The sequence below is a fragment of the Chiloscyllium plagiosum genome, unplaced genomic scaffold (assembly GCF_037043375.1).
Source record: "Chiloscyllium plagiosum isolate Xiang-an unplaced genomic scaffold, Cpla_swu_hap1 HiC_scaffold_38, whole genome shotgun sequence".
NCBI classification, from domain to species: Eukaryota; Metazoa; Chordata; class Chondrichthyes; order Orectolobiformes; family Hemiscylliidae; genus Chiloscyllium; species Chiloscyllium plagiosum.
In genome coordinates, this window is record NW_028270176.1 from 21,596,812 (window position 1) to 21,617,551 (window position 20,740).

General features: G+C 51.8%; 15 non-coding genes across 15 annotated transcripts; all 15 read left to right on the forward strand.

Annotated features, from left to right (window-relative positions):
* The first annotated feature begins 794 nt into the window (after window positions 1–794).
* trnat-cgu (transfer RNA threonine (anticodon CGU)) lies at window positions 795–867 on the forward strand. The gene has a single exon. It is a non-coding gene; the product is annotated as a tRNA-Thr (tRNA).
* A 1,246-nt stretch (window positions 868–2,113) lies between these two features.
* trnat-cgu (transfer RNA threonine (anticodon CGU)) lies at window positions 2,114–2,186 on the forward strand. Its single transcript has one exon. It is a non-coding gene; the product is annotated as a tRNA-Thr (tRNA).
* Window positions 2,187–3,432: 1,246 nt separating this feature from the next.
* trnat-cgu (transfer RNA threonine (anticodon CGU)) lies at window positions 3,433–3,505 on the forward strand. The gene has a single exon. It is a non-coding gene; the product is annotated as a tRNA-Thr (tRNA).
* A 1,242-nt stretch (window positions 3,506–4,747) lies between these two features.
* Window positions 4,748–4,820, forward strand: trnat-ugu (transfer RNA threonine (anticodon UGU)). Its single transcript has one exon. It is a non-coding gene; the product is annotated as a tRNA-Thr (tRNA).
* A 1,246-nt stretch (window positions 4,821–6,066) lies between these two features.
* trnat-cgu (transfer RNA threonine (anticodon CGU)) lies at window positions 6,067–6,139 on the forward strand. Its single transcript has one exon. It is a non-coding gene; the product is annotated as a tRNA-Thr (tRNA).
* Window positions 6,140–7,385: 1,246 nt separating this feature from the next.
* Window positions 7,386–7,458, forward strand: trnat-cgu (transfer RNA threonine (anticodon CGU)). The gene has a single exon. It is a non-coding gene; the product is annotated as a tRNA-Thr (tRNA).
* Window positions 7,459–8,704: 1,246 nt separating this feature from the next.
* Window positions 8,705–8,777, forward strand: trnat-cgu (transfer RNA threonine (anticodon CGU)). The gene has a single exon. It is a non-coding gene; the product is annotated as a tRNA-Thr (tRNA).
* A 1,246-nt stretch (window positions 8,778–10,023) lies between these two features.
* trnat-cgu (transfer RNA threonine (anticodon CGU)) lies at window positions 10,024–10,096 on the forward strand. The gene has a single exon. It is a non-coding gene; the product is annotated as a tRNA-Thr (tRNA).
* A 1,246-nt stretch (window positions 10,097–11,342) lies between these two features.
* On the forward strand, window positions 11,343–11,415 carry trnat-cgu (transfer RNA threonine (anticodon CGU)). Its single transcript has one exon. It is a non-coding gene; the product is annotated as a tRNA-Thr (tRNA).
* A 1,246-nt stretch (window positions 11,416–12,661) lies between these two features.
* Window positions 12,662–12,734, forward strand: trnat-cgu (transfer RNA threonine (anticodon CGU)). The gene has a single exon. It is a non-coding gene; the product is annotated as a tRNA-Thr (tRNA).
* A 1,246-nt stretch (window positions 12,735–13,980) lies between these two features.
* Window positions 13,981–14,053, forward strand: trnat-cgu (transfer RNA threonine (anticodon CGU)). The gene has a single exon. It is a non-coding gene; the product is annotated as a tRNA-Thr (tRNA).
* Window positions 14,054–15,299: 1,246 nt separating this feature from the next.
* On the forward strand, window positions 15,300–15,372 carry trnat-cgu (transfer RNA threonine (anticodon CGU)). Its single transcript has one exon. It is a non-coding gene; the product is annotated as a tRNA-Thr (tRNA).
* A 1,246-nt stretch (window positions 15,373–16,618) lies between these two features.
* trnat-cgu (transfer RNA threonine (anticodon CGU)) lies at window positions 16,619–16,691 on the forward strand. The gene has a single exon. It is a non-coding gene; the product is annotated as a tRNA-Thr (tRNA).
* A 1,238-nt stretch (window positions 16,692–17,929) lies between these two features.
* Window positions 17,930–18,002, forward strand: trnat-cgu (transfer RNA threonine (anticodon CGU)). Its single transcript has one exon. It is a non-coding gene; the product is annotated as a tRNA-Thr (tRNA).
* A 1,238-nt stretch (window positions 18,003–19,240) lies between these two features.
* On the forward strand, window positions 19,241–19,313 carry trnat-cgu (transfer RNA threonine (anticodon CGU)). Its single transcript has one exon. It is a non-coding gene; the product is annotated as a tRNA-Thr (tRNA).
* The last annotated feature ends 1,427 nt before the right edge of the window (window positions 19,314–20,740 follow it).

A 20,740-nucleotide genomic window follows, 5' to 3' on the forward strand; every position in this document is an offset into this window, starting at 1 on the left:
CGGTGATTGTCAGAAATCTCAGAGGCATAGGATCCCTCCAGTTTGGAAACAGGCCATTCCGCCCAACCAGTCGCTCAGTGGTTCGCACTGCTGCCTCACAGCGCTAGGGAGCCAGGCTCGATTCCAGCTTTAGGGAATCGAGTCTGTGTCGACTTTGCACATTCTCCCAGAGTCTGCGTGGGTTTGCTCCGGTTTGCTCTCACAGTCCAAAGACGTGCAGGCCGGCTGAATTGGCCGTTCTAAATTGCTGAGCTGAAAATGTATTGCTGGAAAAGCGCAGCAGGTCAGGCAGCATCCAAGGAGCAGGAGAATCGACGTTTCGGGCATGAGCCCTTCTACAGGAAGTTCTAAATTGCCCCGAGTCATAGTTGCATTATTCAGAGTGAAACGGGTCTGGGTGAGTTACTCTTCAGAGGATCGATGTAGACTTGTTGGGCTGAAGGTCCTGTTTCCACACTGTAGCCAATCTAATTTATTCTAATCTCGTCCACACCGACCCTGCAGAGAGCAATCGACCCAGACCCATTCCGCATCATTCCACATTTAATGCTGACGAATCCACCGGGCCCGCACTATCACCGTACACAATGGGACAATGAAGCATGGCCAATCCCGCAGAAGCTACACATCTTTGTACTGAGAGCGGTAACCGGAGCAGCCGGAGCAAACCCACGCACACACGGGCACAATGTTCAAACTGCACAGACGGTGACGCGAGAGTCGATTGAAACCTGTGTCCCAAGTATTTGAGTCAGCCAGTGTTAACCAGTCCAGTGCAGTGCGCCGAGCCACCCGGCTCCATAGCTCAGCGGTTAGAGCGCTGGTCTCGTAAACCAGAAGTCGTGAGTTCAAATCTCACTGGGGCCTCGCAGCCATGTCTCCAGCGCCCACTCAGTTTGAACGCTTGGCATGAGACTGAAGGATGCTATGTTCAACCTCAACGCCAGCTTGTCATCCAACCGGCTTCTTTGGAAGCTGCAGCGTTCACCCACAACCACCAAATGAACGAGTCGCGCTCCTGAACAACCCTATTGGACGGATAGCTGCTGCTTTTGTCAAGAGCTTGGGAATTGATATCTGAAACACCAGGGTCATTACCCTGAAGTGACAGACACCTGTCGCCTCTCATTTCTCGTCTCAGACCTGTTGAGCTTTTCCTGCAACTTCTGTTTTTGTCACTTTCAGCGTTCAGTTGAAATCCACAAACTTCTTTTTGCTGCAGGCAAAGAACGGGGCTGTGTGTGTTCACGGATTTAACTTTGAGATCGCTGACCTCAGTCACTCCAAGCGAGCGAATGACAATTCCCAATTAGGTCTCCCGGTGATTGTCAGAAATCTCAGAGGCACAGGATCCCTCCAGTTTGGAAACAGGCCATTCCGCCCAACCAGTCGCTCAGTGGTTCGCACTGCTGCCTCACAGCGCTAGGGAGCCAGGCTCGATTCCAGCTTTAGGGAATCGAGTCTGTGTCGACATTGCACATTCTCCCAGAGTCTGCGTGGGTTTGCTCCGGTTTGCTCTCACAGTCCAAAGACGTGCAGGCCGGCTGAATTGGCCATTCTAAATTGCTGAGCTGAAAATGTATTGCCGGAAAAGCGCAGCAGGTCCGGCAGCATCCAAGGAGCAGGAGAATCGACGTTTCGGGCATGAGCCCTTCTACAGGAAGTTCTAAATTGCCCCTAGTCATAGGTGCATTATTCAGAGAGAAACGGGTCTGGGTGGGTTAGTCTTCAGAGGATCGATGTGGACTTGTTGGGCTGAAGGGCCTGTTTCCACACTGTAGCCAATCTAATTTATTCTAATCTCGTCCACACCGACCCTGCAGAGAGCAATCGACCCAGACCCATTCCGCATCATTCTACATTTAATGCTGACGAATCCACCGGGCCCGCACTATCACCGTACACAATGGGACAATGAAGCATGGCCAATCCCGCAGAAGCTACACATCTTTGTACTGAGAGCGGTAACCGGAGCAGCCGGAGCAAACCCACGCACACACGGGCAGAATGTTCAAACTGCACAGACGGTGACGCGAGAGTCGATTGAAACCTGTGTCCCAAGTATTTGAGTCAGCCAGTGTTAACCAGTCCAGTGCAGTGCGCCGAGCCACCCGGCTCCATAGCTCAGCGGTTAGAGCGCTGGTCTCGTAAACCAGAAGTCGTGAGTTCAAATCTCACTGGGGCCTCGCAGCCATGTCTCCAGCGCCCACTCAGTTTCAACGCTTGGCATGAGACTGAAGGATGCTATGTTCAACCTCAACGCCAGCTTGTCATCCAACCGGCTTATTTGGAAGCTGCCGCGTTCACCCACAACCACCAAATGAACGAGTCGCGCTCCTGAATAACCCTGTTGGACGGATAGCTGCTGTTTTTGTCAAGAGCTTGGGAATTGATATCTGAAACACCAGGGTCATTACCCTGAAGTGACAGACACCTGTCGCCTCTCATTTCTCGTCTCAGACCTGTTGAGCTTTTCCTGCAACTTCTGTTTTTGTCACTTTCAGCGTTCAGTTGAAATCCACAAACTTCTTTTTGCTGCAGGCAAAGAACGGGGCTGTGTGTGTTCACGGATTTAACTTTGAGATCGCTGACCTCAGTCACTCCAAGCGAGCGAATGACAATTCCCAATTAGGTCTCCCGGTGATTGTCAGAAATCTCAGAGGCACAGGATCCCTCCAGTTTGGAAACAGGCCATTCCGCCCAACCAGTCGCTCAGTGGTTCGCACTGCTGCCTCACAGCGCTAGGGAGCCAGGCTCGATTCCAGCTTTAGGGAATCGAGTCTGTGTCGACATTGCACATTCTCCCAGAGTCTGCGTGGGTTTGCTCCGGTTTGCTCTCACAGTCCAAAGACGTGCAGGCCGGCTGAATTGGCCATTCTAAATTGCTGAGCTGAAAATGTATTGCCGGAAAAGCGCAGCAGGTCAGGCAGCATCCAAGGAGCAGGAGAATCGACGTTTCGGGCATGAGCCCTTCTACAGGAAGTTCTAAATTGCCCCTAGTCATAGGTGCATTATTCAGAGAGAAACGGGTCTGGGTGGGTTAGTCTTCAGAGGATCGATGTGGACTTGTTGGGCTGAAGGGCCTGTTTCCACACTGTAGCCAATCTAATTTATTCTAATCTCGTCCACACCGACCCTGCAGAGAGCAATCGACCCAGACCCATTCCGCATCATTCTACATTTAATGCTGACGAATCCACCGGGCCCGCACTATCACCGTACACAATGGGACAATGAAGCATGGCCAATCCCGCAGAAGCTACACATCTTTGTACTGAGAGCGGTAACCGGAGCAGCCGGAGCAAACCCACGCACACACGGGCAGAATGTTCAAACTGCACAGACGGTGACGCGAGAGTCGATTGAAACCTGTGTCCCAAGTATTTGAGTCAGCCAGTGTTAACCAGTCCAGTGCAGTGCGCCGAGCCGCCCGGCTCCATAGCTCAGCGGTTAGAGCGCTGGTCTCGTAAACCAGAAGTCGTGAGTTCAAATCTCACTGGGGCCTCTCAGCCATGTCTCCAGCGCCCACTCAGTTTCAACGCTTGGCATGAGACTGAAGGATGCTATGTTCAACCTCAACGCCAGCTTGTCATCCAACCGGCTTCTTTGGAAGCTGCAGCGTTCACCCACAACCACCAAATGAACGAGTCGCGCTCCTGAACAACCCTATTGGACGGATAGCTGCTGCTTTTGTCAAGAGCTTGGGAATTGATATCTGAAACACCAGGGTCATTACCCTGAAGTGACAGACACCTGTCGCCTCTCATTTCTCGTCTCAGACCTGTTGAGCTTTTCCTGCAACTTCTGTTTTTGTCACTTTCAGCGTTCAGTTGAAATCCACAAACTTCTTTTTGCTGCAGGCAAAGAACGGGGCTGTGTGTGTTCACGGATTTAACTTTGAGATCGCTGACCTCAGTCACTCCAAGCGAGCGAATGACAATTCCCAATTAGGTCTCCCGGTGATTGTCAGAAATCTCAGAGGCACAGGATCCCTCCAGTTTGGAAACAGGCCATTCCGCCCAACCAGTCGCTCAGTGGTTCGCACTGCTGCCTCACAGCGCTAGGGAGCCAGGCTCGATTCCAGCTTTAGGGAATCGAGTCTGTGTCGACATTGCACATTCTCCCAGAGTCTGCGTGGGTTTGCTCCGGTTTGCTCTCACAGTCCAAAGACGTGCAGGCCGGCTGAATTGGCCATTCTAAATTGCTGAGCTGAAAATGTATTGCCGGAAAAGCGCAGCAGGTCCGGCAGCATCCAAGGAGCAGGAGAATCGACGTTTCGGGCATGAGCCCTTCTACAGGAAGTTCTAAATTGCCCCTAGTCATAGGTGCATTATTCAGAGAGAAACGGGTCTGGGTGGGTTAGTCTTCAGAGGATCGATGTGGACTTGTTGGGCTGAAGGTCCTGTTTCCACACTGTAGCCAATCTAATTTATTCTATTCTAAAACCGACCCTGCAGAGAGCAATCGACCCAGACCCATTCCGCATCATTCCACATTTAATGCTGACGAATCCACCGGGCCCGCACTATCACCGTACACAATGGGACAATGAAGCATGGCCAATCCCGCAGAAGCTACACATCTTTGTACTGAGAGCGGTAACCGGAGCAGCCGGAGCAAACCCACGCACACACGGGCAGAATGTTCAAACTGTGCAGACGGTGACGCGAGAGTCGATTGAAACCTGTGTCCCAAGTATTTGAGTCAGCCAGTGTTAACCAATCCAGCGCAGTTCGCCGGACCACCCGGCTCCATAGCTCAGCGGTTAGAGCACTGGTCTTGTAAACCAGGGGTCGTGAGTTCAAATCTCACTGGGGCCTCTCAGCCATGTCTCCTGCGCCCACTCAGTTTCAACGCTTGGCATGAGACTGTAGGATGCTATGTTCAAGCTCAACGCCAGCTTGTCATCTAACCGGCTTATTTGGAAGCTACGGCGTTCAGCCGCAATCACCAAATGAACGAGTCGCGCTCCTGAATAACCTTATTGGACTGATAGCTGCTGTTTTTGTCAAGAGCTTGGGAATTGATGTCTGAAACAACAGGGTCATTACCCTGAAGTGACAGACACCTGTCGACTCTCATTTCTCGTCTCAGACCTGTTGAGCTTTTCCTGCAACTTCTGTTTTTGTCACTTACAGCGTTCAGTTGAAATCCACAAACTTCTTTTTTCTGCAGGCAAAGAACGGGGCTGTGTTTGTTCACGGATTTAACTTTGAGATCGCTGACCTCAGTCACTCCAAGCGAGCGAATGACAATTCCCAATTAGGTCTCCCGGTGATTGTCAGAAATCTCAGAGGCATAGGATCCCTCCAGTTTGGAAACAGGCCATTCCGCCCAACCAGTCGCTCAGTGGTTCGCACTGCTGCCTCACAGCGCTAGGGAGCCAGGCTCGATTCCAGCTTTAGGGAATCGAGTCTGTGTCGACTTTGCACATTCTCCCAGAGTCTGCGTGGGTTTGCTCCGGTTTGCTCTCACAGTCCAAAGACGTGCAGGCCGGCTGAATTGGCCGTTCTAAATTGCTGAGCTGAAAATGTATTGCTGGAAAAGCGCAGCAGGTCAGGCAGCATCCAAGGAGCAGGAGAATCGACGTTTCGGGCATGAGCCCTTCTACAGGAAGTTCTAAATTGCCCCGAGTCATAGTTGCATTATTCAGAGTGAAACGGGTCTGGGTGAGTTACTCTTCAGAGGATCGATGTGGACTTGTTGGGCTGAAGGTCCTGTTTCCACACTGTAGCCAATCTAATTTATTCTAATCTCGTCCACACCGACCCTGCAGAGAGCAATCGACCCAGACCCATTCCGCATCATTCCACATTTAATGCTGACGAATCCACCGGGCCCGCACTATCACCGTACACAATGGGACAATGAAGCATGGCCAATCCCGCAGAAGCTACACATCTTTGTACTGAGAGCGGTAACCGGAGCAGCCGGAGCAAACCCACGCACACACGGGCACAATGTTCAAACTGCACAGACGGTGACGCGAGAGTCGATTGAAACCTGTGTCCCAAGTATTTGAGTCAGCCAGTGTTAACCAGTCCAGTGCAGTGCGCCGAGCCACCCGGCTCCATAGCTCAGCGGTTAGAGCGCTGGTCTCGTAAACCAGAAGTCGTGAGTTCAAATCTCACTGGGGCCTCGCAGCCATGTCTCCAGCGCCCACTCAGTTTGAACGCTTGGCATGAGACTGAAGGATGCTATGTTCAACCTCAACGCCAGCTTGTCATCCAACCGGCTTCTTTGGAAGCTGCAGCGTTCACCCACAACCACCAAATGAACGAGTCGCGCTCCTGAACAACCCTATTGGACGGATAGCTGCTGCTTTTGTCAAGAGCTTGGGAATTGATATCTGAAACACCAGGGTCATTACCCTGAAGTGACAGACACCTGTCGCCTCTCATTTCTCGTCTCAGACCTGTTGAGCTTTTCCTGCAACTTCTGTTTTTGTCACTTTCAGCGTTCAGTTGAAATCCACAAACTTCTTTTTTCTGCAGGCAAAGAACGGGGCTGTGTTTGTTCACGGATTTAACTTTGAGATCGCTGACCTCAGTCACTCCAAGCGAGCGAATGACAATTCCCAATTAGGTCTCCCGGTGATTGTCAGAAATCTCAGAGGCATAGGATCCCTCCAGTTTGGAAACAGGCCATTCCGCCCAACCAGTCGCTCAGTGGTTCGCACTGCTGCCTCACAGCGCTAGGGAGCCAGGCTCGATTCCAGCTTTAGGGAATCGAGTCTGTGTCGACTTTGCACATTCTCCCAGAGTCTGCGTGGGTTTGCTCCGGTTTGCTCTCACAGTCCAAAGACGTGCAGGCCGGCTGAATTGGCCGTTCTAAATTGCTGAGCTGAAAATGTATTGCTGGAAAAGCGCAGCAGGTCAGGCAGCATCCAAGGAGCAGGAGAATCGACGTTTCGGGCATGAGCCCTTCTACAGGAAGTTCTAAATTGCCCCGAGTCATAGTTGCATTATTCAGAGTGAAACGGGTCTGGGTGAGTTACTCTTCAGAGGATCGATGTGGACTTGTTGGGCTGAAGGTCCTGTTTCCACACTGTAGCCAATCTAATTTATTCTAATCTCGTCCACACCGACCCTGCAGAGAGCAATCGACCCAGACCCATTCCGCATCATTCCACATTTAATGCTGACGAATCCACCGGGCCCGCACTATCACCGTACACAATGGGACAATGAAGCATGGCCAATCCCGCAGAAGCTACACATCTTTGTACTGAGAGCGGTAACCGGAGCAGCCGGAGCAAACCCACGCACACACGGGCACAATGTTCAAACTGCACAGACGGTGACGCGAGAGTCGATTGAAACCTGTGTCCCAAGTATTTGAGTCAGCCAGTGTTAACCAGTCCAGTGCAGTGCGCCGAGCCACCCGGCTCCATAGCTCAGCGGTTAGAGCGCTGGTCTCGTAAACCAGAAGTCGTGAGTTCAAATCTCACTGGGGCCTCGCAGCCATGTCTCCAGCGCCCACTCAGTTTGAACGCTTGGCATGAGACTGAAGGATGCTATGTTCAACCTCAACGCCAGCTTGTCATCCAACCGGCTTCTTTGGAAGCTGCAGCGTTCACCCACAACCACCAAATGAACGAGTCGCGCTCCTGAACAACCCTATTGGACGGATAGCTGCTGCTTTTGTCAAGAGCTTGGGAATTGATATCTGAAACACCAGGGTCATTACCCTGAAGTGACAGACACCTGTCGCCTCTCATTTCTCGTCTCAGACCTGTTGAGCTTTTCCTGCAACTTCTGTTTTTGTCACTTTCAGCGTTCAGTTGAAATCCACAAACTTCTTTTTGCTGCAGGCAAAGAACGGGGCTGTGTGTGTTCACGGATTTAACTTTGAGATCGCTGACCTCAGTCACTCCAAGCGAGCGAATGACAATTCCCAATTAGGTCTCCCGGTGATTGTCAGAAATCTCAGAGGCACAGGATCCCTCCAGTTTGGAAACAGGCCATTCCGCCCAACCAGTCGCTCAGTGGTTCGCACTGCTGCCTCACAGCGCTAGGGAGCCAGGCTCGATTCCAGCTTTAGGGAATCGAGTCTGTGTCGACATTGCACATTCTCCCAGAGTCTGCGTGGGTTTGCTCCGGTTTGCTCTCACAGTCCAAAGACGTGCAGGCCGGCTGAATTGGCCATTCTAAATTGCTGAGCTGAAAATGTATTGCCGGAAAAGCGCAGCAGGTCCGGCAGCATCCAAGGAGCAGGAGAATCGACGTTTCGGGCATGAGCCCTTCTACAGGAAGTTCTAAATTGCCCCTAGTCATAGGTGCATTATTCAGAGAGAAACGGGTCTGGGTGGGTTAGTCTTCAGAGGATCGATGTGGACTTGTTGGGCTGAAGGGCCTGTTTCCACACTGTAGCCAATCTAATTTATTCTAATCTCGTCCACACCGACCCTGCAGAGAGCAATCGACCCAGACCCATTCCGCATCATTCTACATTTAATGCTGACGAATCCACCGGGCCCGCACTATCACCGTACACAATGGGACAATGAAGCATGGCCAATCCCGCAGAAGCTACACATCTTTGTACTGAGAGCGGTAACCGGAGCAGCCGGAGCAAACCCACGCACACACGGGCAGAATGTTCAAACTGCACAGACGGTGACGCGAGAGTCGATTGAAACCTGTGTCCCAAGTATTTGAGTCAGCCAGTGTTAACCAGTCCAGTGCAGTGCGCCGAGCCACCCGGCTCCATAGCTCAGCGGTTAGAGCGCTGGTCTCGTAAACCAGAAGTCGTGAGTTCAAATCTCACTGGGGCCTCGCAGCCATGTCTCCAGCGCCCACTCAGTTTCAACGCTTGGCATGAGACTGAAGGATGCTATGTTCAACCTCAACGCCAGCTTGTCATCCAACCGGCTTATTTGGAAGCTGCAGCGTTCACCCACAACCACCAAATGAACGAGTCGCGCTCCTGAATAACCCTGTTGGACGGATAGCTGCTGTTTTTGTCAAGAGCTTGGGAATTGATATCTGAAACACCAGGGTCATTACCCTGAAGTGACAGACACCTGTCGCCTCTCATTTCTCGTCTCAGACCTGTTGAGCTTTTCCTGCAACTTCTGTTTTTGTCACTTTCAGCGTTCAGTTGAAATCCACAAACTTCTTTTTGCTGCAGGCAAAGAACGGGGCTGTGTGTGTTCACGGATTTAACTTTGAGATCGCTGACCTCAGTCACTCCAAGCGAGCGAATGACAATTCCCAATTAGGTCTCCCGGTGATTGTCAGAAATCTCAGAGGCACAGGATCCCTCCAGTTTGGAAACAGGCCATTCCGCCCAACCAGTCGCTCAGTGGTTCGCACTGCTGCCTCACAGCGCTAGGGAGCCAGGTTCGATTCCAGCTTTAGGGAATCGAGTCTGTGTCGACATTGCACATTCTCCCAGAGTCTGCGTGGGTTTGCTCCGGTTTGCTCTCACAGTCCAAAGACGTGCAGGCCGGCTGAATTGGCCATTCTAAATTGCTGAGCTGAAAATGTATTGCCGGAAAAGCGCAGCAGGTCAGGCAGCATCCAAGGAGCAGGAGAATCGACGTTTCGGGCATGAGCCCTTCTACAGGAAGTTCTAAATTGCCCCTAGTCATAGGTGCATTATTCAGAGAGAAACGGGTCTGGGTGGGTTAGTCTTCAGAGGATCGATGTGGACTTGTTGGGCTGAAGGGCCTGTTTCCACACTGTAGCCAATCTAATTTATTCTAATCTCGTCCACACCGACCCTGCAGAGAGCAATCGACCCAGACCCATTCCGCATCATTCTACATTTAATGCTGACGAATCCACCGGGCCCGCACTATCACCGTACACAATGGGACAATGAAGCATGGCCAATCCCGCAGAAGCTACACATCTTTGTACTGAGAGCGGTAACCGGAGCAGCCGGAGCAAACCCACGCACACACGGGCAGAATGTTCAAACTGCACAGACGGTGACGCGAGAGTCGATTGAAACCTGTGTCCCAAGTATTTGAGTCAGCCAGTGTTAACCAGTCCAGTGCAGTGCGCCGAGCCGCCCGGCTCCATAGCTCAGCGGTTAGAGCGCTGGTCTCGTAAACCAGAAGTCGTGAGTTCAAATCTCACTGGGGCCTCTCAGCCATGTCTCCAGCGCCCACTCAGTTTCAACGCTTGGCATGAGACTGAAGGATGCTATGTTCAACCTCAACGCCAGCTTGTCATCCAACCGGCTTCTTTGGAAGCTGCAGCGTTCACCCACAACCACCAAATGAACGAGTCGCGCTCCTGAACAACCCTATTGGACGGATAGCTGCTGCTTTTGTCAAGAGCTTGGGAATTGATATCTGAAACACCAGGGTCATTACCCTGAAGTGACAGACACCTGTCGCCTCTCATTTCTCGTCTCAGACCTGTTGAGCTTTTCCTGCAACTTCTGTTTTTGTCACTTTCAGCGTTCAGTTGAAATCCACAAACTTCTTTTTGCTGCAGGCAAAGAACGGGGCTGTGTGTGTTCACGGATTTAACTTTGAGATCGCTGACCTCAGTCACTCCAAGCGAGCGAATGACAATTCCCAATTAGGTCTCCCGGTGATTGTCAGAAATCTCAGAGGCACAGGATCCCTCCAGTTTGGAAACAGGCCATTCCGCCCAACCAGTCGCTCAGTGGTTCGCACTGCTGCCTCACAGCGCTAGGGAGCCAGGCTCGATTCCAGCTTTAGGGAATCGAGTCTGTGTCGACATTGCACATTCTCCCAGAGTCTGCGTGGGTTTGCTCCGGTTTGCTCTCACAGTCCAAAGACGTGCAGGCCGGCTGAATTGGCCATTCTAAATTGCTGAGCTGAAAATGTATTGCCGGAAAAGCGCAGCAGGTCCGGCAGCATCCAAGGAGCAGGAGAATCGACGTTTCGGGCATGAGCCCTTCTACAGGAAGTTCTAAATTGCCCCTAGTCATAGGTGCATTATTCAGAGAGAAACGGGTCTGGGTGGGTTAGTCTTCAGAGGATCGATGTGGACTTGTTGGGCTGAAGGGCCTGTTTCCACACTGTAGCCAATCTAATTTATTCTAATCTCGTCCACACCGACCCTGCAGAGAGCAATCGACCCAGACCCATTCCGCATCATTCTACATTTAATGCTGACGAATCCACCGGGCCCGCACTATCACCGTACACAATGGGACAATGAAGCATGGCCAATCCCGCAGAAGCTACACATCTTTGTACTGAGAGCGGTAACCGGAGCAGCCGGAGCAAACCCACGCACACACGGGCACAATGTTCAAACTGGACAGACGGTGACGCGAGAGTCGATTGAAACCTGTGTCCCAAGTATTTGAGTCAGCCAGTGTTAACCAGTCCAGTGCAGTGCGCCGAGCCGCCCGGCTCCATAGCTCAGCGGTTAGAGCGCTGGTCTCGTAAACCAGAAGTCGTGAGTTCAAATCTCACTGGGGCCTCTCAGCCATGTCTCCAGCGCCCACTCAGTTTGAACGCTTGGCATGAGACTGAAGGATGCTATGTTCAACCTCAACGCCAGCTTGTCATCCAACCGGCTTCTTTGGAAGCTGCAGCGTTCACCCACAACCACCAAATGAACGAGTCGCGCTCCTGAACAACCCTATTGGACGGATAGCTGCTGCTTTTGTCAAGAGCTTGGGAATTGATATCTGAAACACCAGGGTCATTACCCTGAAGTGACAGACACCTGTCGCCTCTCATTTCTCGTCTCAGACCTGTTGAGCTTTTCCTGCAACTTCTGTTTTTGTCACTTTCAGCGTTCAGTTGAAATCCACAAACTTCTTTTTGCTGCAGGCAAAGAACGGGGCTGTGTTTGTTCACGGATTTAACTTTGAGATCGCTGACCTCAGTCACTCCAAGCGAGCGAATGACAATTCCCAATTAGGTCTCCCGGTGATTGTCAGAAATCTCAGAGGCATAGGATCCCTCCAGTTTGGAAACAGGCCATTCCGCCCAACCAGTCGCTCAGTGGTTCGCACTGCTGCCTCACAGCGCTAGGGAGCCAGGCTCGATTCCAGCTTTAGGGAATCGAGTCTGTGTCGACTTTGCACATTCTCCCAGAGTCTGCGTGGGTTTGCTCCGGTTTGCTCTCACAGTCCAAAGACGTGCAGGCCGGCTGAATTGGCCGTTCTAAATTGCTGAGCTGAAAATGTATTGCTGGAAAAGCGCAGCAGGTCAGGCAGCATCCAAGGAGCAGGAGAATCGACGTTTCGGGCATGAGCCCTTCTACAGGAAGTTCTAAATTGCCCCGAGTCATAGTTGCATTATTCAGAGTGAAACGGGTCTGGGTGAGTTACTCTTCAGAGGATCGATGTGGACTTGTTGGGCTGAAGGTCCTGTTTCCACACTGTAGCCAATCTAATTTATTCTAATCTCGTCCACACCGACCCTGCAGAGAGCAATCGACCCAGACCCATTCCGCATCATTCCACATTTAATGCTGACGAATCCACCGGGCCCGCACTATCACCGTACACAATGGGACAATGAAGCATGGCCAATCCCGCAGAAGCTACACATCTTTGTACTGAGAGCGGTAACCGGAGCAGCCGGAGCAAACCCACGCACACACGGGCACAATGTTCAAACTGCACAGACGGTGACGCGAGAGTCGATTGAAACCTGTGTCCCAAGTATTTGAGTCAGCCAGTGTTAACCAGTCCAGTGCAGTGCGCCGAGCCACCCGGCTCCATAGCTCAGCGGTTAGAGCGCTGGTCTCGTAAACCAGAAGTCGTGAGTTCAAATCTCACTGGGGCCTCGCAGCCATGTCTCCAGCGCCCACTCAGTTTCAACGCTTGGCATGAGACTGAAGGATGCTATGTTCAACCTCAACGCCAGCTTGTCATCCAACCGGCTTCTTTGGAAGCTGCAGCGTTCACCCACAACCACCAAATGAACGAGTCGCGCTCCTGAACAACCCTATTGGACGGATAGCTGCTGCTTTTGTCAAGAGCTTGGGAATTGATATCTGAAACACCAGGGTCATTACCCTGAAGTGACAGACACCTGTCGCCTCTCATTTCTCGTCTCAGACCTGTTGAGCTTTTCCTGCAACTTCTGTTTTTGTCACTTTCAGCGTTCAGTTGAAATCCACAAACTTCTTTTTGCTGCAGGCAAAGAACGGGGCTGTGTGTGTTCACGGATTTAACTTTGAGATCGCTGACCTCAGTCACTCCAAGCGAGCGAATGACAATTCCCAATTAGGTCTCCCGGTGATTGTCAGAAATCTCAGAGGCACAGGATCCCTCCAGTTTGGAAACAGGCCATTCCGCCCAACCAGTCGCTCAGTGGTTCGCACTGCTGCCTCACAGCGCTAGGGAGCCAGGCTCGATTCCAGCTTTAGGGAATCGAGTCTGTGTCGACATTGCACATTCTCCCAGAGTCTGCGTGGGTTTGCTCCGGTTTGCTCTCACAGTCCAAAGACGTGCAGGCCGGCTGAATTGGCCATTCTAAATTGCTGAGCTGAAAATGTATTGCCGGAAAAGCGCAGCAGGTCCGGCAGCATCCAAGGAGCAGGAGAATCGACGTTTCGGGCATGAGCCCTTCTACAGGAAGTTCTAAATTGCCCCTAGTCATAGGTGCATTATTCAGAGAGAAACGGGTCTGGGTGGGTTAGTCTTCAGAGGATCGATGTGGACTTGTTGGGCTGAAGGGCCTGTTTCCACACTGTAGCCAATCTAATTTATTCTAATCTCGTCCACACCGACCCTGCAGAGAGCAATCGACCCAGACCCATTCCGCATCATTCTACATTTAATGCTGACGAATCCACCGGGCCCGCACTATCACCGTACACAACGGGACAATGAAGCATGGCCAATCCCGCAGAAGCTACACATCTTTGTACTGAGAGCGGTAACCGGAGCAGCCGGAGCAAACCCACGCACACACGGGCAGAATGTTCAAACTGGACAGACGGTGACGCGAGAGTCGATTGAAACCTGTGTCCCAAGTATTTGAGTCAGCCAGTGTTAACCAGTCCAGTGCAGTGCGCCGAGCCGCCCGGCTCCATAGCTCAGCGGTTAGAGCACTGGTCTCGTAAACCAGAAGTCGTGAGTTCAAATCTCACTGGGGCCTCTCAGCCATGTCTCCAGCGCCCACTCAGTTTGAACGCTTGGCATGAGACTGAAGGATGCTATGTTCAACCTCAACGCCAGCTTGTCATCCAACCGGCTTCTTTGGAAGCTGCAGCGTTCACCCACAACCACCAAATGAACGAGTCGCGCTCCTGAACAACCCTATTGGACGGATAGCTGCTGCTTTTGTCAAGAGCTTGGGAATTGATGTCTGAAACACCAGGGTCATTACCCTGAAGTGACAGACACCTGTCGCCTCTCATTTCTCGTCTCAGACCTGTTGAGCTTTTCCTGCAACTTCTGTTTTTGTCACTTTCAGCGTTCAGTTGAAATCCACAAACTTCTTTTTGCTGCAGGCAAAGAACGGGGCTGTGTGTGTTCACGGATTTAACTTTGAGATCGCTGACCTCAGTCACTCCAAGCGAGCGAATGACAATTCCCAATTAGGTCTCCCGGTGATTGTCAGAAATCTCAGAGGCACAGGATCCCTCCAGTTTGGAAACAGGCCATTCCGCCCAACCAGTCGCTCAGTGGTTCGCACTGCTGCCTCACAGCGCTAGGGAGCCAGGCTCGATTCCAGCTTTAGGGAATCGAGTCTGTGTCGACATTGCACATTCTCCCAGAGTCTGCGTGGGTTTGCTCCGGTTTGCTCTCACAGTCCAAAGACGTGCAGGCCGGCTGAATTGGCCATTCTAAATTGCTGAGCTGAAAATGTATTGCCGGAAAAGCGCAGCAGGTCAGGCAGCATCCAAGGAGCAGGAGAATCGACGTTTCGGGCATGAGCCCTTCTACAGGAAGTTCTAAATTGCCCCTAGTCATAGGTGCATTATTCGGAGAGAAACGGGTCTGGGTGGGTTAGTCTTCAGAGGATCGATGTGGACTTGTTGGGCTGAAGGGCCTGTTTCCACACTGTAGCCAATCTAATTTATTCTAATCTCGTCCACACCGACCCTGCAGAGAGCAATCGACCCAGACCCATTCCGCATCATTCTACATTTAATGCTGACGAATCCACCGGGCCCGCACTATCACCGTACACAATGGGACAATGAAGCATGGCCAATCCCGCAGAAGCTACACATCTTTGTACTGAGAGCGGTAACCGGAGCAGCCGGAGCAAACCCACGCACACACGGGCAGAATGTTCAAACTGCACAGACGGTGACGCGAGAGTCGATTGAAACCTGTGTCCCAAGTATTTGAGTCAGCCAGTGTTAACCAGTCCAGTGCAGTGCGCCGAGCCGCCCGGCTCCATAGCTCAGCGGTTAGAGCGCTGGTCTCGTAAACCAGAAGTCGTGAGTTCAAATCTCACTGGGGCCTCTCAGCCATGTCTCCAGCGCCCACTCAGTTTCAACGCTTGGCATGAGACTGAAGGATGCTATGTTCAACCTCAACGCCAGCTTGTCATCCAACCGGCTTCTTTGGAAGCTGCAGCGTTCACCCACAACCACCAAATGAACGAGTCGCGCTCCTGAACAACCCTATTGGACGGATAGCTGCTGCTTTTGTCAAGAGCTTGGGAATTGATATCTGAAACACCAGGGTCATTACCCTGAAGTGACAGACACCTGTCGCCTCTCATTTCTCGTCTCAGACCTGTTGAGCTTTTCCTGCAACTTCTGTTTTTGTCACTTTCAGCGTTCAGTTGAAATCCACAAACTTCTTTTTGCTGCAGGCAAAGAACGGGGCTGTGTGTGTTCACGGATTTAACTTTGAGATCGCTGACCTCAGTCACTCCAAGCGAGCGAATGACAATTCCCAATTAGGTCTCCCGGTGATTGTCAGAAATCTCAGAGGCACAGGATCCCTCCAGTTTGGAAACAGGCCATTCCGCCCAACCAGTCGCTCAGTGGTTCGCACTGCTGCCTCACAGCGCTATGGAGCCAGGCTCGATTCCAGCTTTAGGGAATCGAGTCTGTGTCGACATTGCACATTCTCCCAGAGTCTGCGTGGGTTTGCTCCGGTTTGCTCTCACAGTCCAAAGACGTGCAGGCCGGCTGAATTGGCCATTCTAAATTGCTGAGCTGAAAATGTATTGCCGGAAAAGCGCAGCAGGTCCGGCAGCATCCAAGGAGCAGGAGAATCGACGTTTCGGGCATGAGCCCTTCTACAGGAAGTTCTAAATTGCCCCTAGTCATAGGTGCATTATTCAGAGAGAAACGGGTCTGGGTGGGTTACTCTTCAGAGGATCGATGTGGACTTGTTGGGCTGAAGGGCCTGTTTCCACACTGTAGCCAATCTAATTTATTCTAATCTCGTCCACACCGACCCTGCAGAGAGCAATCGACCCAGACCCATTCCGCATCATTCTACATTTAATGCTGACGAATCCACCGGGCCCGCACTATCACCGTACACAATGGGACAATGAAGCATGGCCAATCCCGCAGAAGCTACACATCTTTGTACTGAGAGCGGTAACCGGAGCAGCCGGAGCAAACCCACGCACACACGGGCACAATGTTCAAACTGCACAGACGGTGACGCGAGAGTCGATTGAAACCTGTGTCCCAAGTATTTGAGTCAGCCAGTGTTAACCAGTCCAGTGCAGTGCGCCGAGCCACCCGGCTCCATAGCTCAGCGGTTAGAGCGCTGGTCTCGTAAACCAGAAGTCGTGAGTTCAAATCTCACTGGGGCCTCTCAGCCATGTCTCCAGCGCCCACTCAGTTTGAACGCTTGGCATGAGACTGAAGGATGCTATGTTCAACCTCAACGCCAGCTTGTCATCCAACCGGCTTCTTTGGAAGCTGCAGCGTTCACCCACAACCACCAAATGAACGAGTCGCGCTCCTGAACAACCCTATTGGACGGATAGCTGCTGCTTTTGTCAAGAGCTTGGGAATTGATATCTGAAACACCAGGGTCATTACCCTGAAGTGACAGACACCTGTCGCCTCTCATTTCTCGTCTCAGACCTGTTGAGCTTTTCCTGCAACTTCTGTTTTTGTCACTTTCAGCGTTCAGTTGAAATCCACAAACTTCTTTTTGCTGCAGGCAAAGAACGGGGCTGTGTGTGTTCACGGATTTAACTTTGAGATCGCTGACCTCAGTCACTCCAAGCGAGCGAATGACAATTCCCAATTAGGTCTCCCAGTGATTGTCAGAAATCTCAGAGGCACAGGATCCCTCCAGTTTGGAAACAGGCCATTCCGCCCAACCAGTCGCTCAGTGGTTCGCACTGCTGCCTCACAGCGCTAGGGAGCCAGGCTCGATTCCAGCTTTAGGGAATCGAGTCTGTGTCGACATTGCACATTCTCCCAGAGTCTGCGTGGGTTTGCTCCGGTTTGCTCTCACAGTCCAAAGACGTGCAGGCCGGCTGAATTGGCCATTCTAAATTGCTGAGCTGAAAATGTATTGCCGGAAAAGCGCAGCAGGTCCGGCAGCATCCAAGGAGCAGGAGAATCGACGTTTCGGGCATGAGCCCTTCTACAGGAAGTTCTAAATTGCCCCTAGTCATAGGTGCATTATTCAGAGAGAAACGGGTCTGGGTGGGTTAGTCTTCAGAGGATCGATGTGGACTTGTTGGGCTGAAGGGCCTGTTTCCACACTGTAGCCAATCTAATTTATTCTAATCTCGTCCACACCGACCCTGCAGAGAGCAATCGACCCAGACCCATTCCGCATCATTCTACATTTAATGCTGACGAATCCACCGGGCCCGCACTATCACCGTACACAATGGGACAATGAAGCATGGCCAATCCCGCAGAAGCTACACATCTTTGTACTGAGAGCGGTAACCGGAGCAGCCGGAGCAAACCCACGCACACACGGGCAGAATGTTCAAACTGCACAGACGGTGACGCGAGAGTCGATTGAAACCTGTGTCCCAAGTGTCCCAGTGTTAACCAGTCCAGTGCAGTGCGCCGAGCCGCCCGGCTCCATAGCTCAGCGGTTAGAGCGCTGGTCTCGTAAACCAGAAGTCGTGAGTTCAAATCTCACTGGGGCCTCTCAGCCATGTCTCCAGCGCCCACTCAGTTTCAACGCTTGGCATGAGACTGAAGGATGCTATGTTCAACCTCAACGCCAGCTTGTCATCCAACCGGCTTCTTTGGAAGCTGCAGCGTTCACCCACAACCACCAAATGAACGAGTCGCGCTCCTGAATAACCCTGTTGGACGGATAGCTGCTGTTTTTGTCAAGAGCTTGGGAATTGATATCTGAAACACCAGGGTCATTACCCTGAAGTGACAGACACCTGTCGCCTCTCATTTCTCGTCTCAGACCTGTTGAGCTTTTCCTGCAACTTCTGTTTTTGTCACTTTCAGCGTTCAGTTGAAATCCACAAACTTCTTTTTGCTGCAGGCAAAGAACGGGGCTGTGTGTGTTCACGGATTTAACTTTGAGATCGCTGACCTCAGTCACTCCAAGCGAGCGAATGACAATTCCCAATTAGGTCTCCCGGTGATTGTCAGAAATCTCAGAGGCACAGGATCCCTCCAGTTTGGAAACAGGCCATTCCGCCCAACCAGTCGCTCAGTGGTTCGCACTGCTGCCTCACAGCGCTAGGGAGCCAGGCTCGATTCCAGCTTTAGGGAATCGAGTCTGTGTCGACATTGCACATTCTCCCAGAGTCTGCGTGGGTTTGCTCCGGTTTGCTCTCACAGTCCAAAGACGTGCAGGCCGGCTGAATTGGCCATTCTAAATTGCTGAGCTGAAAATGTATTGCCGGAAAAGCGCAGCAGGTCCGGCAGCATCCAAGGAGCAGGAGAATCGACGTTTCGGGCATGAGCCCTTCTACAGGAAGTTCTAAATTGCCCCTAGTCATAGGTGCATTATTCAGAGAGAAACGGGTCTGGGTGGGTTAGTCTTCAGAGGATCGATGTGGACTTGTTGGGCTGAAGGGCCTGTTTCCACACTGTAGCCAATCTAATTTATTCTAATCTCGTCCACACCGACCCTGCAGAGAGCAATCGACCCAGACCCATTCCGCATCATTCTACATTTAATGCTGACGAATCCACCGGGCCCGCACTATCACCGTACACAATGGGACAATGAAGCATGGCCAATCCCGCAGAAGCTACACATCTTTGTACTGAGAGCGGTAACCGGAGCAGCCGGAGCAAACCCACGCACACACGGGCAGAATGTTCAAACTGCACAGACGGTGACGCGAGAGTCGATTGAAACCTGTGTCCCAAGTGTCCCAGTGTTAACCAGTCCAGTGCAGTGCGCCGAGCCGCCCGGCTCCATAGCTCAGCGGTTAGAGCGCTGGTCTCGTAAACCAGAAGTCGTGAGTTCAAATCTCACTGGGGCCTCTCCGCCATGTCTCCAGCGCCCACTCAGTTTCAACGCTTGGCATGAGACTGAAGGATGCTATGTTCAACCTCAACGCCAGCTTGTCATCCAACCGGCTTCTTTGGAAGCTGCAGCGTTCACCCACAACCACCAAATGAACGAGTCGCGCTCCTGAATAACCCTGTTGGACGGATAGCTGCTGTTTTTGTCAAGAGCTTGGGAATTGATATCTGAAACACCAGGGTCATTACCCTGAAGTGACAGACACCTGTCGCCTCTCATTTCTCGTCTCAGACCTGTTGAGCTTTTCCTGCAACTTCTGTTTTTGTCACTTTCAGCGTTCAGTTGAAATCCACAAACTTCTTTTTGCTGCAGGCAAAGAACGGGGCTGTGTGTGTTCACGGATTTAACTTTGAGATCGCTGACCTCAGTCACTCCAAGCGAGCGAATGACAATTCCCAATTAGGTCTCCCGGTGATTGTCAGAAATCTCAGAGGCACAGGATCCCTCCAGTTTGGAAACAGGCCATTCCGCCCAACCAGTCGCTCAGTGGTTCGCACTGCTGCCTCACAGCGCTAGGGAGCCAGGCTCGATTCCAGCTTTAGGGAATCGAGTCTGTGTCGACATTGCACATTCTCCCAGAGTCTGCGTGGGTTTGCTCCGGTTTGCTCTCACAGTCCAAAGACGTGCAGGCCGGCTGAATTGGCCATTCTAAATTGCTGAGCTGAAAATGTATTGCCGGAAAAGCGCAGCAGGTCCGGCAGCATCCAAGGAGCAGGAGAATCGACGTTTCGGGCATGAGCCCTTCTACAGGAAGTTCTAAATTGCCCCTAGTCATAGGTGCATTATTCAGAGAGAAACGGGTCTGGGTGGGTTAGTCTTCAGAGGATCGATGTGGACTTGTTGGGCTGAAGGGCCTGTTTCCACACTGTAGCCAATCTAATTTATTCTAATCTCGTCCACACCGACCCTGCAGAGAGCAATCGACCCAGACCCATTCCGCATCATTCTACATTTAATGCTGACGAATCCACCGGGCCCGCACTATCACCGTACACAATGGGACAATGAAGCATGGCCAATCCCGCAGAAGCTACACATCTTTGTACTGAGAGCGGTAACCGAAGCAGCAAACCCACGCACACACGGGCAGAATGTGAGTGAAATAGGAGTTGATGGTAAGGGTGAGGGCAGTAACAAATGAAAAATATTATATATGAATGCACGAACCATTAGAAATAAGATTAGATTCGATTACTTACAGTGTGGAAACAGGCCCTTCGGCCCAACAAGTCCACACCGACCCGCCGAAGCGCAACCCACCCATACCCCTACATTTACCCCTTTAACCTAACACTACGGGCAATTTAGCATGGCCAATTCATCTGACCCGCACATTTTTTGGATTGTGGGAGGAAACCGGAGCACCCGGAGGAAACCCACGCAG